This window comes from Anas platyrhynchos, chromosome 1 (genome assembly GCF_047663525.1).
Source record: "Anas platyrhynchos isolate ZD024472 breed Pekin duck chromosome 1, IASCAAS_PekinDuck_T2T, whole genome shotgun sequence".
Taxonomy (NCBI): domain Eukaryota; kingdom Metazoa; phylum Chordata; class Aves; order Anseriformes; family Anatidae; genus Anas; species Anas platyrhynchos.
The window spans coordinates 127,959,782-127,976,640 of NC_092587.1; the positions used below are offsets into that span (position 1 = coordinate 127,959,782).

General features: G+C 41.1%; 1 protein-coding gene across 5 annotated transcripts in view; it reads right to left on the reverse strand.

The window, feature by feature from the left end:
• Positions 1-16,859, reverse strand: part of REPS2 (RALBP1 associated Eps domain containing 2) — a 117,501-nt gene that overhangs the window by 87,318 nt on the left and 13,324 nt on the right. The window lies entirely within an intron of this gene.

Below are 16,859 nucleotides of genomic sequence, written 5' to 3' on the forward strand. Positions count from 1 at the left end.
TACTGGATGAGCTCTGGTTTTGTTCTCTTCCTGAGAGTTTCTGAGATGCACGGCTCCATTCCTCGATCACAAGACGCATCAAGCAGCTTGCTTTTCTCTGACTGCTTGAAGAAAAGGGAGGTTGGTTCTCTGGACGAGTACAGCTTCAGTAAACCAGCAGAACATGCCATTCCCTTTCCTCTACGCATTTTATTTTCCCTGAAGCCAGCCCTGAAGTTATTTTTATTTTTTTTTTATTTTCTCCCTGTAGCTGGCCTTACTGCTTATTTTACATCCAGGTGGGAGCAAGGGTCCTGCAGCAGGACCCAAACCCATGCCATCAGCTTGCCATGAGTTACCGGGGCACTCTTACCAGCAAGAGGCAATGCTGAGCAGCAAGTGGGGCTTCAGCAGCGGGATCAGCATTGCTGGGAGCCACCCGAAAAGAAGCTAAGAGTCACTTCTGCACCCGTGTTTCTGTACCTTGAAATGTTAAGGATGTTGTAAATGATCTGCTCCCCTCCTGATACAGAAACAAAGGCATTTTGTTCTGATAAAGCAGACTTAAAAAGAAAAATAATAATAATTATTTTTATCAAGGGTACACCGTTTTTCAAAAATACCATGCTTTTTCAAACTCTCTGCCTGGAACCGCCTCTTTGTATAATTTCCATCTTCAGTAGTAACAGAAGAAAAATGTTTTGTAGGCACAACCTCCTCCGTGTTATTTCTGCAACTAAGCCCTGATCTCTCGCTAATGGCCCGGAGCAACATATGGAAGCTGCCACAGCAGCCCCATTTATGACACAAGTAATTGCAGCTATTCACATAGATTAATTGTAGGTACAGGCATTTGTTCTTATTAGTGTCCCCGTGCAGCTAAGGCAGAGGGATGCTTGCTCCCTTCCAGCCAGCCTCTCACACCACCTAAACAAGGACCCTGCTTAGGGCTGCGGGCTGGAGCAGCCTCTCTGCAGCAGCAGCAGAGGTAGGTGGCAGATTAGCCTTCACCCAAAATTAAATCCTCAGAATATGCTGCTCACATTCCCATAGCAGCTTAAAGTGAATACTGTCTTTTTTATTTCCCGATTTTACCTTTAGCAGGGTCAGTGCACGTAGTCTCTTGCTGGGCTGATTACATTTAGTGATATTCCTGAAGTTAAGCTAGTTTGTGCCAAGTGCTATTTAGGACTCTCCAAGATCCATCTGAATTAAAATCACCATATATGACAATGCAAGATGGTATTTTTTTCAGACTAGACTCTCCAAAATAAAACAGAGTACTTTGGAACTAAGATATATGAAAATATCCCCTGTAAGACAGGGAAACATCAGGACTGCTTTCCTTCAAATGATATTTAAAAACAAATTCTTTTTATCCTCTCCTGTTGTCAGTTTAGGTTATGTTGTTTTCAAGTGAGAGGGCAAGGAAAGAACTGGGATTTTCTATTCACAGGCTGCCAAACAGACACAGATGTAAAACAAAATAAACTGCACACCTCGATACCGCACGGGATCTTAATACAGAACTATCGACAGTCACTTTTCATTGCCTTTTTTTTTAGATTCTTCAGCAGAAAACTGCAATCCCCCAGTGACAGCTGAATGTGGAAGAGAAGTTTAACGCAGAACATGTTGGAAATGCTTTTTCGTGGTGGTAGGTTACCGCTGTGTCTTGCCAAATCTAACCTCAGGGTGATAAACAGAATTAGTCAAAGACTCATCTATTAAATGTTATTTTTTGAGGCAAGAGCATGATGCTGAGCGGACCAGAACTGAGTTTAAATTTCTGCAAGGTGCAACTGCTTAAATGGAACAAATTCACGGGTCACTTGCCAATTGAGAAAAAAAGCTCATTTCACACAGCACGCGAAAACATTTCTCGGAGAAGGATGGAGAGCCACAGTACCTAACCTTGTGCTCGTTCTAAGTCAGTCCTGGAACAATGCCTGTATATTCAATGGCATTTTAGCAAAAAGCCTTAAAACACATGTTCTCTACAAGAATCACACCACCTTCCCTATCACGCAACCGTGAATGATGGGGAGAAAGATCGAGATCTATACACCTGCACGCCCTTCTGATGGGCCAAAAGTTCTTCTACAGTTGTAAAAATAAATAACATTTCTTCTGTCTTCTCTTTAAAATAACAATAAATAAAAAAAAGAAATCTGACTTATCAACATTAAAATTTAAGACACAGCTATTGAGCTGTTTGGAAGAGTGGCTGTTTTAAATTACTGTTCTCCATGTGAACTCCTATTAGGAAGGCTTTACATCTTGAAACGCTGGAACAAAAAGCAGATTTTTGTATTTACTATCCACTCACTGCTCTGCTCTATCGGCTGACAGCGAGTGTTATTTTTGTAATTGCTCCTTGAAGACATCCCACGTGAAGCTGCTTTTCCCAGCACAATCTGACATTGTTCCAGCCCTCCCCGGTTCTCTCCAAACAAGTTTCCACCGCAGCCTCCAAGAGCGCTGACCTCTCAAACACCCTGGGCAGGACTAATTCAGATTTCAAGAGCTAAACTTCAGGAACCAAGCCTAGAACTGAAGTTTGCTGTACATAGGGAAAGAGGTACAATCAGCAACAGCTATTCAGCAACCCTGGAGCAGGTAGGCAGGATGAAGTGGTCATCCTCCAGCTTCAAGGGAAAGTTTTTCACCTGTAAGCATAGGTAAAGCTGGGATTTTTGCTTTTTTACTTCATCATTAACAAGGCTATGTTGTCCTCTGTATCTTGCTGGCATCCAGCTTTTGTCTGTTCTGCTTCCTTGTCACAATCTGCCGTGGTCACTGCCTGTCATTTGTGGGTAAACCCAGCCCAGGAAGCTGAAAGCCCCTGTGAGTGCTGTGATGCTCTGAGAGGAACGTGTATAAGCTGAACGAATGTCCTCTGAAAGAAAAAGAAAATAAGCAACCACTTTGCCTACAAGATGACCAGCTGTGCTGACGCAGCTCCAGGCTCAGCCCTCTACACCAGCCACCCCGTGATAACTTTTACAAAGACAAATATTTGCAGCAGTTTCTTATCAACAGCTTATCTCAAAACCATATCATGCCTCTGACCCACTTCGCTCTTTTTTTTGTTGTTGTTGTTTAATTTTCTGTTTACAGATTTTGATCTGCCGGTCGTGGACAAGTTTTGCTGCATTCTTAAACAGGTAATTCTTTCTGAATGGATCATTGTTCAAATACCTGTACCACTGCCTGGAGCCCACGGCTACGTGTCTCTTATTTATCTAAAGCGAAGTAAGGAACAACACGTTGTGGACACAGGAGGTGTGCCCAGGAAGGCAGCAGGAACGTGCTGGAGCAGCTTCCACCCGGAGGAAGGGGCTCTGCTGTGGACTGGGGGGTTGTTAGCCTTGCTCCTCTGCCTCCACAGTATTTCTGTAACCATACATTTACTCCGCTGCCTTGTCTTTTAAAAATTGATGCTTTAGCTGGTTTAGGCTCTTTTAAACAGCACCTGAGAAGCTCACTAAAATTTGGCTATGTTGAGCAAACAGGGTTCTGGCACCTAAAATGAAAGGAAATGGAAATGGCTTACTTTATGACACACAAGGTAACACATACATAGGGCACTTTTGAAGACCTAGCTACAAAATCTGACTGTTTAAGCTGTGTGTGACCCCAGTTTAAAATTACAGCGTCCTTTTAGCCGAAGTTGTAAGGCAAGCTACTGATAAGCTACTGTAGCTTAGCCACCGCAGTTAGCGCAGTTGTAAAAGCAGCAGGAAGCAACCACATCTGCTGCATAAAACGTGCCGACAGCCCCACCAGAGCTTCCCCAGACCCCCCCATGCTGGCAGGAGGCAGAATCACACACGTCTGCACACACAAGTGCTCCCCACACTGCCCCACCTGGGCGCTTCTGCAGGGCCAGCTCTTCCCTCAGGATGGGCAAAGCACTTGCCAGGCAGCCCCAGGCAGAGCATTTGGTGCCGACCCCAAGAACTGCAAAGTTTATGGTGCAGTGCACGTTTGCGCACACACGCACATGCACTCAGGGACTGAATCACGTGTGAACACTAAAAACGTTTTCAAATTACTCTAAGTCTTATGTTAACTTGGTCAAAGCAAGGGTCTAGGGAATCCCCTATCCTGTATCATCAGCTGCAGACACCTGGAGAAACTGAAGCACACAAATCTCACAGTCCTTCTCTTCACAGAGCAGGAGTGGCAATGCCAGCACACTGCAAGTTACAGAAAGTATTGATCTGAGCTGTGCAGCTACTGGGACGTGTGAGTCAGCATTGTTAATCAAAAGACTTCAGCATCAACTGCCCGGGAATAAAAGCTGCTGATGCAGCCTAACACTTATAAGCACAGATCTGCACCTGAAGGAAATCCAGTCTCCTCTGCTCAACCTTTGGTATTTAATGCACAAACGGTAATGAATCTTGTTGCTTTATCTGTGTGTGATGTGGAAAAAGGAAACACTTTCATCTGATGTCACTCTTACTGGGAAGCTTAAGAATCACCATTCCTGAGAAATCTGGATGCCACATAAACAAAATTCTTTTCACAATAGCAGAATAAGGTCAGAGGCTGCTATGCTTATTGGCTGATACTTCATTCCGTCTTCTCTTTGAAAGGAAAATCTACCATCATCCTCACTAAACACATGCCTTTAGGAGCGTGTAGAAAGCCTGCAGGGGTGAAAGAGATGAAGCAAATACTTTTCAAAACTTGCTTGCATTTTTCGTCCTCCCATTTGGCAAATGAATACTGTATCTGAGGATTCATCCATCTAGAAGTGTTCAAGCTGTGCTTTATATTCAACTAGCTTGTATCAAATTCATACACGCATCGATCCAGGTCAATAAACACAGCTTGTGCCAATAAATTTGTATAGGATATGTGAAATTTTAATAATGTTTATTACTCCGGAACACAAAAATAAAGAGCCTGAGAACTGGTTACCGTGGATTTAAGAACTCATCATAAGCATACCAAAAAGCAGTACGGATTTTTGTAAAAGTATGATTCCACTTACTCACTGAACTGTTTCACGTTTTTTGTAGGCAATCGTTCCTAAGCATTTGGCTATGGAAATGCACATATTCATCAAGCCACTCCCTGAGATGCTGTACACATAGCCTTACTAAAATCACTATTAAATCCCCAAATCCCCTGGAAATCTGCAGAGTATGCAGAATTTGGTTACAGATGCTTTATCTGCTTTTCAAATCTTACTGCGGAAACAAGGGAATAAGGGCAACATCCCAAGCACGATGACAAGTAGAGAGCTGTCACACCGCCCCATCCACACAAGTAGATTGCAGGAAGCTTCCAGAGAGCTTATCCGAATTTCTTCTGATACAAGGCACTGCCAGGAATGTTTCATTCTCCTGGACGTGAGACATGAATTTCATGGATCCCATCCTGCAGATGTTTAATAACATACACTGTATACGTTATAAATAAGGCACTAGTCACTCCAAGGACTTCTGTTCATTTTCCTTCTCACCTCTTCTCTTCCAAAAACTTATCTACAGAAATAATCCCGAGAAGGCTCAGGACACAAGAGAGGGGAGCCCAGACCCTCCAACTCTTGCTCACTCAGCCGAGACGTGATGCTAATAACCCCTGTACCCATGCGCAATAAAATGCACCAGGGGAACTTGACATAGACTTAACTACCCACACGGGTCTTGGGCCAGCACTGGCACTGGCCCAACTGAAATACACATCAGTTTGTAAAACTTTCATTTTCTGGAGGCTGACCCAAAAATCATATACCATTCTTACTAGTAGTGAGAGTGAATGGAGAGTTCCATTTGAGCTCAGGTGGAATTGCCACGTTTTTGCAAAGGAGCTGCACTGGTGATCTTTTTGGAATGAAAAAACAGGACAATCACATGCACGTTAAAGGACATTATTTTTTAACAAGGACACATTTCAAGTACAGGTAGCATTTCCTTGATTTTTTGTAATTTTTGACCATTTCACCAACCAAGTTGTTAGTATTTCAAAGATAATTTTGCATAAACATCATTTTCATTAGCACATGTTCATCTTGAGAGTACATTTTCACTGATTTAAAATATAGCAATCATTGAAAACTTGAATTCATTATCTAGAATGGCAATTATTATGAACTCCAATGTATTTCAATATGGCTAAAAAAAAAAAAAAACAAACTCAAAAACACTCTATATATGTACACAACCGAAACTGAATTTAATTTGAAGCATGGTCTTAACAATCCCACACTAATAGGAAAAGTTTCTGCAATCTGTCCAAGCCTTTTTTTATACGAGAAGAGCGGTCTCTCCATTTCTGCAGTTTAGATATGGATAAAAAAAGTTTAGATATGGATATAAAAGAAATTGAAAATTCTGAAATTTGATAACGGAGCATGAAGGCATTTATAATGCAAGACTCCTCGATTGTACAAAAGAACATTTGACTGACCTTTGCAGTGTGTTATTCACACAGACAATCCTTATCCTACCTGTTGTCAAATTTCAGTCTCTTAATAACACTCCACAGACTGCGAAGTCAATGATTGTTTTTTCAGAAAAAAATCCCCACTGATTTGGGTTGAAGTAACTTTATTTGCTGAAGTCAAAATTCAGTCAGATGCATGAGTATTAGTCATACAATTCAAATGTGTATTACAGAAACATCCACTTCATTTTTACCGTTTCACCATAACGTGCTTTAAGACAGGATTTACCTTCCTCTCCAAAGAATCAAACATCAGTTCTTTGTTGCAGCTTACACTTCAGTAAATAAGCTGCCCTGCAAAGCTTAGCAGTGCAATTCCATTTTGTTCTCAGGTTGAAATAGCATCATAAAAAGCCTCAGTGTAAGTAACACTCGGTTTGTGAAAACACCTCCCTGCCATCAGTGAAGCAACTAGCCAAGCTCACCTAATGCACAAATGTAACTTGCAGCTGCTGAAAAACCGAAAAGCTTTGAACCAAGCCTAAGGAGATGCCTCCTGCAGACATTCCACATTTTCTGAACAGACCACCAAAATACCCTCTCAAATTCTGAGCTTCTTCCAGCATACGAGCAAAATAATCGAAACGCTAGATAAATCCTAAAAATCAAGTGAAGGCACATAACCTTTTTGGATGTACAAAAATTAATCATAGAATCAGAATATTCTGAGTTGGAAGGGACCCATAAAGATCACTGAGTCCCATTAACTGCTCTCATAGGTCTTTTGATACTTCTAATTGATAAAGGTAAGGCAGAGACACCCAGTATATGGACCTCCTCTGTTAGATCTCCTTTTATTTTCTCATTTGGTGGCAATGTTTAAAGGCTTCCCTTTGTCAGAGCACATCATGTCACTATGGGCAAATCCAGGCAAACAAAGCTAATTTAATTTTAGTGTATTATCGCGTCCAAGAGACCTACATGACCGTCCACAGGCAGGACCACAGTGTGCTTCGCTTGCCTCCCCAACAGCTGCCTTATTATTTCCACGTTTCTTCGCAACTACAGAAAAGAAATATTTCAAGAGTTTCACTCTCAGATGCTATGCCAGAATAACTTTACGATCTGTTCCATTTGGATGCTTTTTCACAGCTGAAATTACACCAAGGGCAGCTGACAGCATACCTCATGGCAATTACCGTTATCTTTACAGATTCAGGCAAAAACATTTCCCGACTTATTTTGGAAAGCGAATCGCCTTTTCTTCTCAGCCAGCGCACTCCTACTCCTTGATGGGATGCAAACCTCCAGCCTCACCACCATCCTGGTGCACCCTGCCGTACCTCTCAGCTGAGTAACAGGTAAATCAGTCCTTAATCTCAGGTGATAATGAAGCAATGCACTTGGCATTCCCTCTGCACCTAGCCGAGCCACTTGAATACAAGCCTCATGGGGCCACAATTCAGCTCACAGGACTCCTGGGGGATGCACCACTTGCAGGAGATGACAGAACTACCTGAAGTTAGCTGGAAAGATTATAGAAAGATATCTGAAGTTTACATCTTCCTATTTCAGTGTCAGCTTAAATAGTTGCAGTACAATGTCTGTGAAGAAATTGAGTCTTCAGGCTTGAAAGGTTCTGCATACAAATGAGTTTCTGCTGTTTGAGATCTATCATACATGATTTTACCTCGACAAGTGAGGTGGTCAGGGAAATGAAAAAGCCACAAGCAATGACAGCTTGGAGGTAGCCATTCACATCACCATCCGAGGCAGCACTCACAATCATCCCCTCTGCCACTGCCAGGTTTTTACTCCATTTTGGCCAAGCTTTAACTGTTCACAAGTGACAGCAGCATTGCCAACTATACAGCTGCATCTGCTCCAGTATGCCGCTCCATCCTTCAGGTTTCCTCCAGTAACGCCTCAAACAGGAAGCAGCAACCATTATACATATTTCAGGTATAAAATCCAGAGTTCTAGAGCAGTATAAATATTTTATTTGCTTTTATCTTGGTTTTGGGGTGATATTTTTCTTACAACATTTAGCTGCTTTTGCCTTTATTTTACTTTTAGACAGAGTTAAAGCAAGCATTGCTCAATGCTGCTCTTAAAAAAAAAATAAAAAAGGATTGATTTTCCTTCCTAAGACACTCAGGACAAACCTGTTAAAAACAGAAAGAGAGCATCCTTCAACAACTAGCCAAAGGAATGGGAGCAGTCTTTAAAAATAAGCAGAGGTGGCCAACTGAAACTGAACTGAAATCTGAATTTTCCGCAGCCACACCATGGATAAGTTGCATTGCCACCATTAGCTCCAGCTACTCCCCAAAACCTGCCCACATTGCCACGGCTCCCGCTGGCTTTCCCAGCACCAGCTCCTTACTGGGAAGCATTCCCAGCCCCATTGAAACACCGTGACCCCGACCTTAAGCGGTGACTGATACGGTGCAGAACCAGCCAAAAAATATAGCAGCAATGTGATTAACCCCAGGTTAGAGGTTCTGTGCGGAAAGCCTGGCACGGGGATCAAAACAGGATGTCCCCTCCCATGCACAATTCAGTTCACAGCAAGATATTCCTACAAAACAGCATGCAAGTTAATCCCTCTGTATCTGTTTGTCTTCAGCGTGCCTTCGTTCCAATAAAGACAAACACGAATAAAGCACTTCTTACACATCGATGTGTCACTTATAACTTGTATCACCCACCTTTTAGCACCAGATATTTTTTAACTTTGGCCAGCGTAATACAGACGAGCACCTAAACAATCAGTCCAACAACACCTTTACGTTTATTTCCATTTGACTTTCCTCCCTCATCTTTAATGGCCTAGGACAACTGTAGGATCCAAATAGCACGACATGCACAAACAAACAATACACCGCTTAAGAATCACAGCTCTCTTGCAAAATCTTCATAGCATTACACTAAGAGATTATCCAACATTAACTTTTAGTAACATGAGTTAACATTCAGAAAACTATTCAGCAAAACTAATCTACCTTTTTAAAAAAAAATCCAAAACCACTCAGAAAATGATTTTCTGTACATTAAAAAAGGAGGAAAAAAAGTCACGTGGAGTGCTTTAAATTATATCTATTCTAAAGTCCCAGAGGGAGCAATTGATGAAGCTTGTTTCCCAAGCCTTTCCTTCTTGGTAGCAGCCTGAAGATTTGTGCAATTTAAAATTAATTGAGACATTATAAAGAGTGTCGCACTCAACTGAAACGGGCATAAATTGCTGACAGAGAGGTAACTCTGGAGTGAGATCCTGTAGAAGCTTATTCTAGCCACCAGGATGGTGGCAGTTTAGGTGAGCAGCCAAGGTGGGCTCCCTCAGGAGAGCCAGGAGCTGCCCCAGGCCTAGCTGACTTCCCCATCGCCGATGCTGCGTCATCCACCACACATCACCACTGTAGACACCCTGATGAGCCCCTCTCCGGCCTTTGGATAAAGATAAGGACAGCACAACTTGCACTTGTGAGACAGACCGCCAAAAAGTGCTTTGGATTTCTAAGACCTTGACCAAATAATGCAAGCCCGCTCACAGCAACCCGTCCCCACACCGATCTTCATGGCCTCACACAGCTGAGGGGAGCAGCCCAGTAGCCACATGCGAATCTCCATTTAACCTCTAATTCCTCCCCACAACTTTCAGCAAACACTGATGGCACAAAGTAGAATAAAGAATGATTTAACACATCGGGTAGAGAAAAGAGTGATGATGTGTTTGGCTGTGAACAGATGGCTGAGGTGGAGAATGATCCGTGGCTGGTATCACATGGTGATTTTTGGAGCTCCTAAGGCACTAGTGATCACTGCAGGAGAAATAATACTGTCTGAAGAACAAAAAGAAAATATCCAATAAAACCTTATCCATTTTCTTCAAGTAGTGGAAACCTCTCCCTCTGCCCCAACACCAATTTTAGGAAAGATTTTGACTTCATTTCTCCAAAAACATTGCAAACATTTCAAAAATACTTCCTACGCCTGCGCTTCCTCCTGCTACGCGTTCACAAATAGCACAAAAAATGTCAAAATGTTAAGTAAATGAAGGCTTCACTCCCTGCCTTTCATTCTCCTATGATCATTTTTCTAGGGATCTGAGAACTGCTATTTAGCCATTTATAGCCATTTATAACATGCTCTATGTGACCTAGGCCCCATTTCACACAGGGTCCATGAGCCAGAGTTTACCTGCAAGCCTGCCTGTCCTTCAAGAGGAGCTCCGTGGGGATGCACCAGGGATGTGTGGCTACTTCTCACACCACCAGCCTCCCACAACGGACAGACAAACAGACACGACAAACTGGGGCCATGCCGGCACCCATCCCAGCTCTTGATGTGGCTGTGAGTGCAGAAGTGGTTCACAGAACATGTGAAATGCTAAATTGCTCAGAGCTTCCAGTTTGTTTGGTCTTAATGCAACCACTAACAGCATGCTTATCGTAATAGACCTGTGTTATTAGGGTGAAACATTGCAGCAGCCAAGGTATTAAAAACATCAGCTGTGAGGCTCTGATGACTCTTTGACAGGACTTTCTGGAATTAATCTAGAAAAACAAAAAGACATCTGTACACATTACTACATACTACAATAAAAAGGATTTGTAAAAGCTTATCGCGTGCAGCTTTTCCAAGTATCTGTTCATTTTTAGCATTTCTTTCTTTCAGCATTGAAAATCAAGCATATGCACCAGTACAGCAAATGAACTATTTACCAGTCATTTTTTTCCTTTTAATTGCTTTAGTTTCTTTCCTGTTATTTAATATTGGTAAGTTTTACATTTAAGACTGAAACCCTTAGGTGAATTGTTGCTTAAAACAAATGAAAGCTGGATACCAAAACCCGTGTTGCATGCCAATCCGCATCTTACAGGCAGCAGCCTCTTTTCCTTCTCATAAGCCTCTGCCTTGCACTTTGTACAAGATTTCTGCACTAAATGGAAAGGAATCGTGTGAAGCAAATGGTTTACCGTGCAATTAAAGCCCCAAAACATGTTCATGAAAGGGGGCCAAAGTGCAACAGCTTTAAAAAGGTGAAGCCACAGAAGACTTAATAAATTTATATTTTAGTAACAGCGTACTCCATATGGCCAAGCTGGAAATCCTTTTCTTACATAAGAGCTGTACAATTCAAAGGATTTCTCTCCGAGATCCGTATGAAATAGCCCCATGTGAATTCACTAGGAATGCTCATGGGCTGGAAACCCCTAAGTTTCTTAACTGCTTTCTTAGTTTGGAGCCTGACTGAGAATAAGCAAAAGCATTCGTACTTAACAAACATACACTCTTTCCCCTGTTTTCCATGTCTAAACCATTTGAACTCCTGAGAGCACAGGGGCTGATTAAGCTTTTAATTCCCTCAATGCTTTTGCACAGGAATCTGTTGGCTTAGCAGACTTAACAACAGCTACTTTGTTAAGCACGGGGAGCAAGATTGCATGGAAAGTCCTGTTTCTGACACTCCCATTCCCCCTGGTCCTACCTAGCAAGCATTGCTCTACCTGCCTTTTGCTGCACAGCAAGAGTGTTATTGCAGAAAATCAAGCTTGCTATGTCCTAAGCTTGATTTGGCACTGGAAGGTTAACTTTCAGATATTATTATTCCTATCCGCTTACAGAAAGTAAGTTTAAATATAGAAACAACTTGAAAACAAAATTATTGCTTCATGTCTTCACTTGAAGTCTTTCAACTGTGGTTTAGTTTTATTTTGCTGTTGAAACTGGGTCTTCAGTCAAGAAGTGGGAGTGATTTCTCCACATGTGTGAGTACTTAAAATAAATCTAGATTGCATTTCATCACTGTTTTTGGGGGGTAGGCCAAGGGTAGGAATGAGGAGACGAAGACATGATGGAAGACATTTCTTTTTTTGCCTTACAAACTGCTGGAACTTGCATGGGGCAGGCGAGAAATGCCAGTTTTACATCTGCACTCCTCTGTGACCCATCCCCAATATAACCAAAGAAGCCCATCCATCCGTGCCACACTTCTCACCACAGTTGTGGGCTGACTGCTGAGTACTGCAGAATGGAGTTCCTCCCCCAGCTTTTAGTCACACTTTCTAAGAAAATTATTATATAATACACAAATGAATGATTTTCAGCCTCTAGAAACAACAATTACTTTGAGCAGAAAACAACTCCACACTTCTCCTCATAAGTACTTTTTCTTCAAAAAGAAACAAAACACTACATGCACATTTTGAAACAACTTTTTAATCCGACTCTCAGATTTTATAGGAAATGATGTATGAAGGTAAAATGTTTTTTAAAATAACCTCTGATACCTATGTTAGTTCTGAATTAAAACAACTTCCCTTTAACTAGAAACAAGAAAATTAAATAGACCACTGAGTATGAAAAAATAACAATGTACATTTCCTGAATTCCTGAAAAGTTTCTGGTCGTATAAGTTGTATTTGAAAAACAAAACAAAACAAAACAAAAAAAACCACCTCTATTCTCAACATGTATGGCAGGTACAAATGATTGAATAAATTCATTACAGTTTCAAAAGTCCATTTAGTACTGATGTGTCAAATGATTCTGAATCTGTACGCTGTATGTACCTTATTAACACAAAAATAGTTATTTTTTACTGATGGATAAAGTACAACTCAGAAGAATAGTGTGACTGTATGCAGACCTTAAGGTATGCACAAAACCAGGATGATTTTAATTTTGATAAATGAAGACAAACTGTGCTACCTTTTCCTCCTAAATGGTGAGAAATACATGAATCTACTGTTTACTTCTATCTTCCTAGGCAAATGATCATGGAAAAACTGTGACAATTGCAATCACTCCATTGAGCAGCAAAAACAAGCAAAACACCACCAAAACAGTATCACACATTTGGAACAATAAAAAAAAAAAAAAAAGATTTTTCCCCAAAAATATCTGCAATTCCTTGGAATAGCCACACCCTTATAAAAACCTATTGGTTGACCTTCCCATTTCATGCTTCCAGATTCCGATACAAGGAAAAATTCTGGTTCACAAAGTCATGTGAAAAGGATCCAAATAACCTAGTCTACAATAGAATATTGTATTCTGTACCTTTCTTGTTAACATCACAGTATTTGGGCACCATACCATGGCCTCTCGTATTTTTTAAATCCCTCAGAATTGCTTTCTCCAAAATGATTCTCACAACACTGAAAATTTTTGGCTCCACACTTCAATGTCAAAAGAAATTAACTCAGACTGAAAGAATACAAATACTTTTCTCCTCACACTTTTGTATAAGAAATTTTAACAAGGTATGTAATTGAATTTATAGCACATCAAAAGCACAAAATTTGTATAGCATAACAATACCGGATTTTTTCCAGCTTGGTAAAAAAAATAAAATAAAATATTGGAGGCATTTCCGTGGAGTATTAACCATAAAATCTTGACACTCCTCACAGGAAATTGATTTTCTACAAAAACTTTGGGAAGGATTCGACTTGGGATTCCCGTGCAAGATATTTACATTCCACTTACGTCCAATCTACAACACGGCCTACAGATGAGAGCACAGCACATAAAAAAAAATAGACACATTGAACAAGTTGGAGTCAAATGAAACTTCAAGAATAAAAGTCTCAGAGGAACAAAACATTGTAAAAAAAAAAAGTTAAACTGTTTTTTTGTGTCTGTGTTTTAAGTCTTGTTATTAAGCATTCTACAATAAAATTGTTTTCCGGTTAGTTGCTGGTCTTCTGAAAGTTTTGACAGGAGTGTAAAATGGCCAGCATTCAACTTAGCCTGCCCCCATGGCTCATTTTTCAAGGAATGAATAAGAAACATTTCCTACTCAACAGGATATTTACTGTGAATTCATTCCACCAGAAAAGGTCTAGATATTACAGGGCGGTGCCAGTATTTCCAACAAAATTGAAAACTGGCCTCTGATAAATATGCCTTTTTTTTCTGGTCCTCGGCCAAGGTTGGTTTCAGGGGCAAAGAGTGTTTGTGACCACAGGACAAAGTCGTGGCACTAGGAATTGTTTTTAAAAACTAGAATTTAAATAGGAAAGGAAAAAAAAGAAAAAAAAAAAAAAAAGATACTGGCAAACACACTAGGCAATCATAGAATCATTAAGGTTGGAAAAGGCCTTCGAGACCATCTGGTCCAACCACCACCCTACTACCAATGTCACCCACTACACCATGTTACCAAGTACCATACAATCTACTGTCTCAATTGCATCTAAGGAAGATAGGGTCAGCACCGGTGCCTACAGAGCATGCATGGAGCTCGCTCTAGGCTGGGCAAGCTGGTTGAGCACAGGATATACGACAGTTTCCAAAGAGACCAACAACATGGATCTTATGGTGTCTAACACATTGCTTTGATTTTTCATAAAATTTAAAGACTCATTAATCTTAAGCAAAAGCATGTATATTGAGTGATATTCGTCAAAACCCCAAGAACACATAGAACATTAATAACAATATATTGTTTCAGAAATTATCTTGCATTCCCAACAGTCCTTCAAACAAACCATGTCACAAACGTTTTGTGTAGTTTAAAACCTCAAACACATTTACAAAGTCAAAATATACATGGTCAGGCAAAATTTGGTTCACTATTAGATTTTGTTAAACATTCTTTTCCAAGATTTTATACTGGCAGAAATGCTTCTGCAATGAGATGGTGTTGTTTGTTATTTTTAAACTCCATTGGAAATAGTTACACATTTTTTCTGCAAGGAAGCATTTCCCCTGTAACACATATACCTAAACATTTCTGTAATGAAATTTGGAAAATAAGGCAAACTTTCCTTATATGCTAGGAAAAAACAGACAGCAGAGACATAGTAGGAAGTTAAAGAAAATCTATTACTGATTTCTATATGTAATTACAAAACAAAAACAAAAAAAAAATACATTAAAAAAACGTAAATGCTTTTAAAAGGTGACTTGATGCTCTTAAGGGAAAATGAAAGAGATGTAGAGATAAAGAATGAGAAATACCCATGACAATAGAAATATTAGAAATATTGTGCATTAAGACTTAAGCTTACTGCCAAGGAAATTCAGGCAGGCAGCCTGTCCTACACAGCAGACAGTGCCATGAAGCCAGCTCTTACACCAGAAGAAGTGAAACTTCCTGAAGGGAAACCACTGGAGAAGCTGCTGATGAATGATTTAGGGGTGCTGAAAAAGGGCTGGCAAAATCAATGTCTCCTTTGGAAAAAAAAATACAGGAATGAGCATGGGGTGACAAATCTAGGTATTTAATTCAGATGTAGCTTTAATTGCACCACGGTGAGATGGCACGTTATTCACGTGAAAGGTTCACCTGCTTGTTGTGTCTCACACAACCTCCCTGTTCATCTGAACCCCAGTCACAGGATGAGGCATCTCATGGGGTACCTGGAACCCTGAGTCCACGCACAACAAGAAGGGCAATGGGGGCACTCTCTCCAATGCCCAGGCAGATTCCAGAAGGCTGGAAACGCCAGGAGAAAATACAGGCACAAAATGAGCAGGAATAGTACCACGACATAATACTCAGCTTCCAGAGAGAGAGTTAGAGGGAATTTATAAAACTGAAAGCAAACAACTCCCAAAGCAACACCGAGAACAAATTCGGGCTGCCCACCTACACGCGTAGGACACCTTACAGAGTGCTGCATGACTGAGGGGTGTATGCGAACAAAGCACAACCCCTGGCAAGCCTTTAGGGGACTGCATCAAACCTCTCAATAGCAATGGTGTATTTAACAGTGGTTAAAATGAGAATCCAGCTCCAGTGCATCCCTGTTGAAGCCCTTGTGTTTTTCTCAATGCCAAAAAACTAAGGAAACCAAGGCAGCGACAGGATCCAGCTCCAGTCTCAAGGAAATTTTCTCACAGTGGTACATTTTTGCGAGACGTACAATTAAAAAAAAGCCCTAAGCAGAGCTGACAAAAAGAGCAAGAAGGCATCCCTTCCGTTTCTCTTCCCGCTCTTTATGCATTTCCTGGCAGATGCCGAGAAGCGCTGAAGCAGCAGCTCTCTTGGCTCCCGTAGGTCGCCAGCTGGAGCGGAGGGGAACAAAGAGCAGCGCAGGTGGAGCCGCGCAGGGAGGGAGGCACCAAAATAGCATCCCCGAGCAGACACGGAGACACTCGCCTTCCACTTTTGCCCCTCTTTACTCACCAGCTCAGCGGCTTTTAAATCATTATTCTGCAACCCTTCTCTTAGCTCATGCCCAAACTACTTTTCACATCTACATTGGGTCCAAGCAAGAGCCACCCATGAGCATCAAGAGCAATGAATCCCAATTTCCTTGTCACTGCCTTGAAGTGACATTCCTAAACAAATTCTTTAACGTGTCTTCAGTTCATTCTGGGAGCTTTCCTCTACCAGATGAGTTGTCTTTCACGTAACTTAGGAACTTCACCTCTTCAAAGTCTCTTAATTTTCCATGAAGTTTTGTTGACAGTGAACAGATTCAGAAGTTATTCCTGGGCTGAATTAACAGTATTATTGCTCA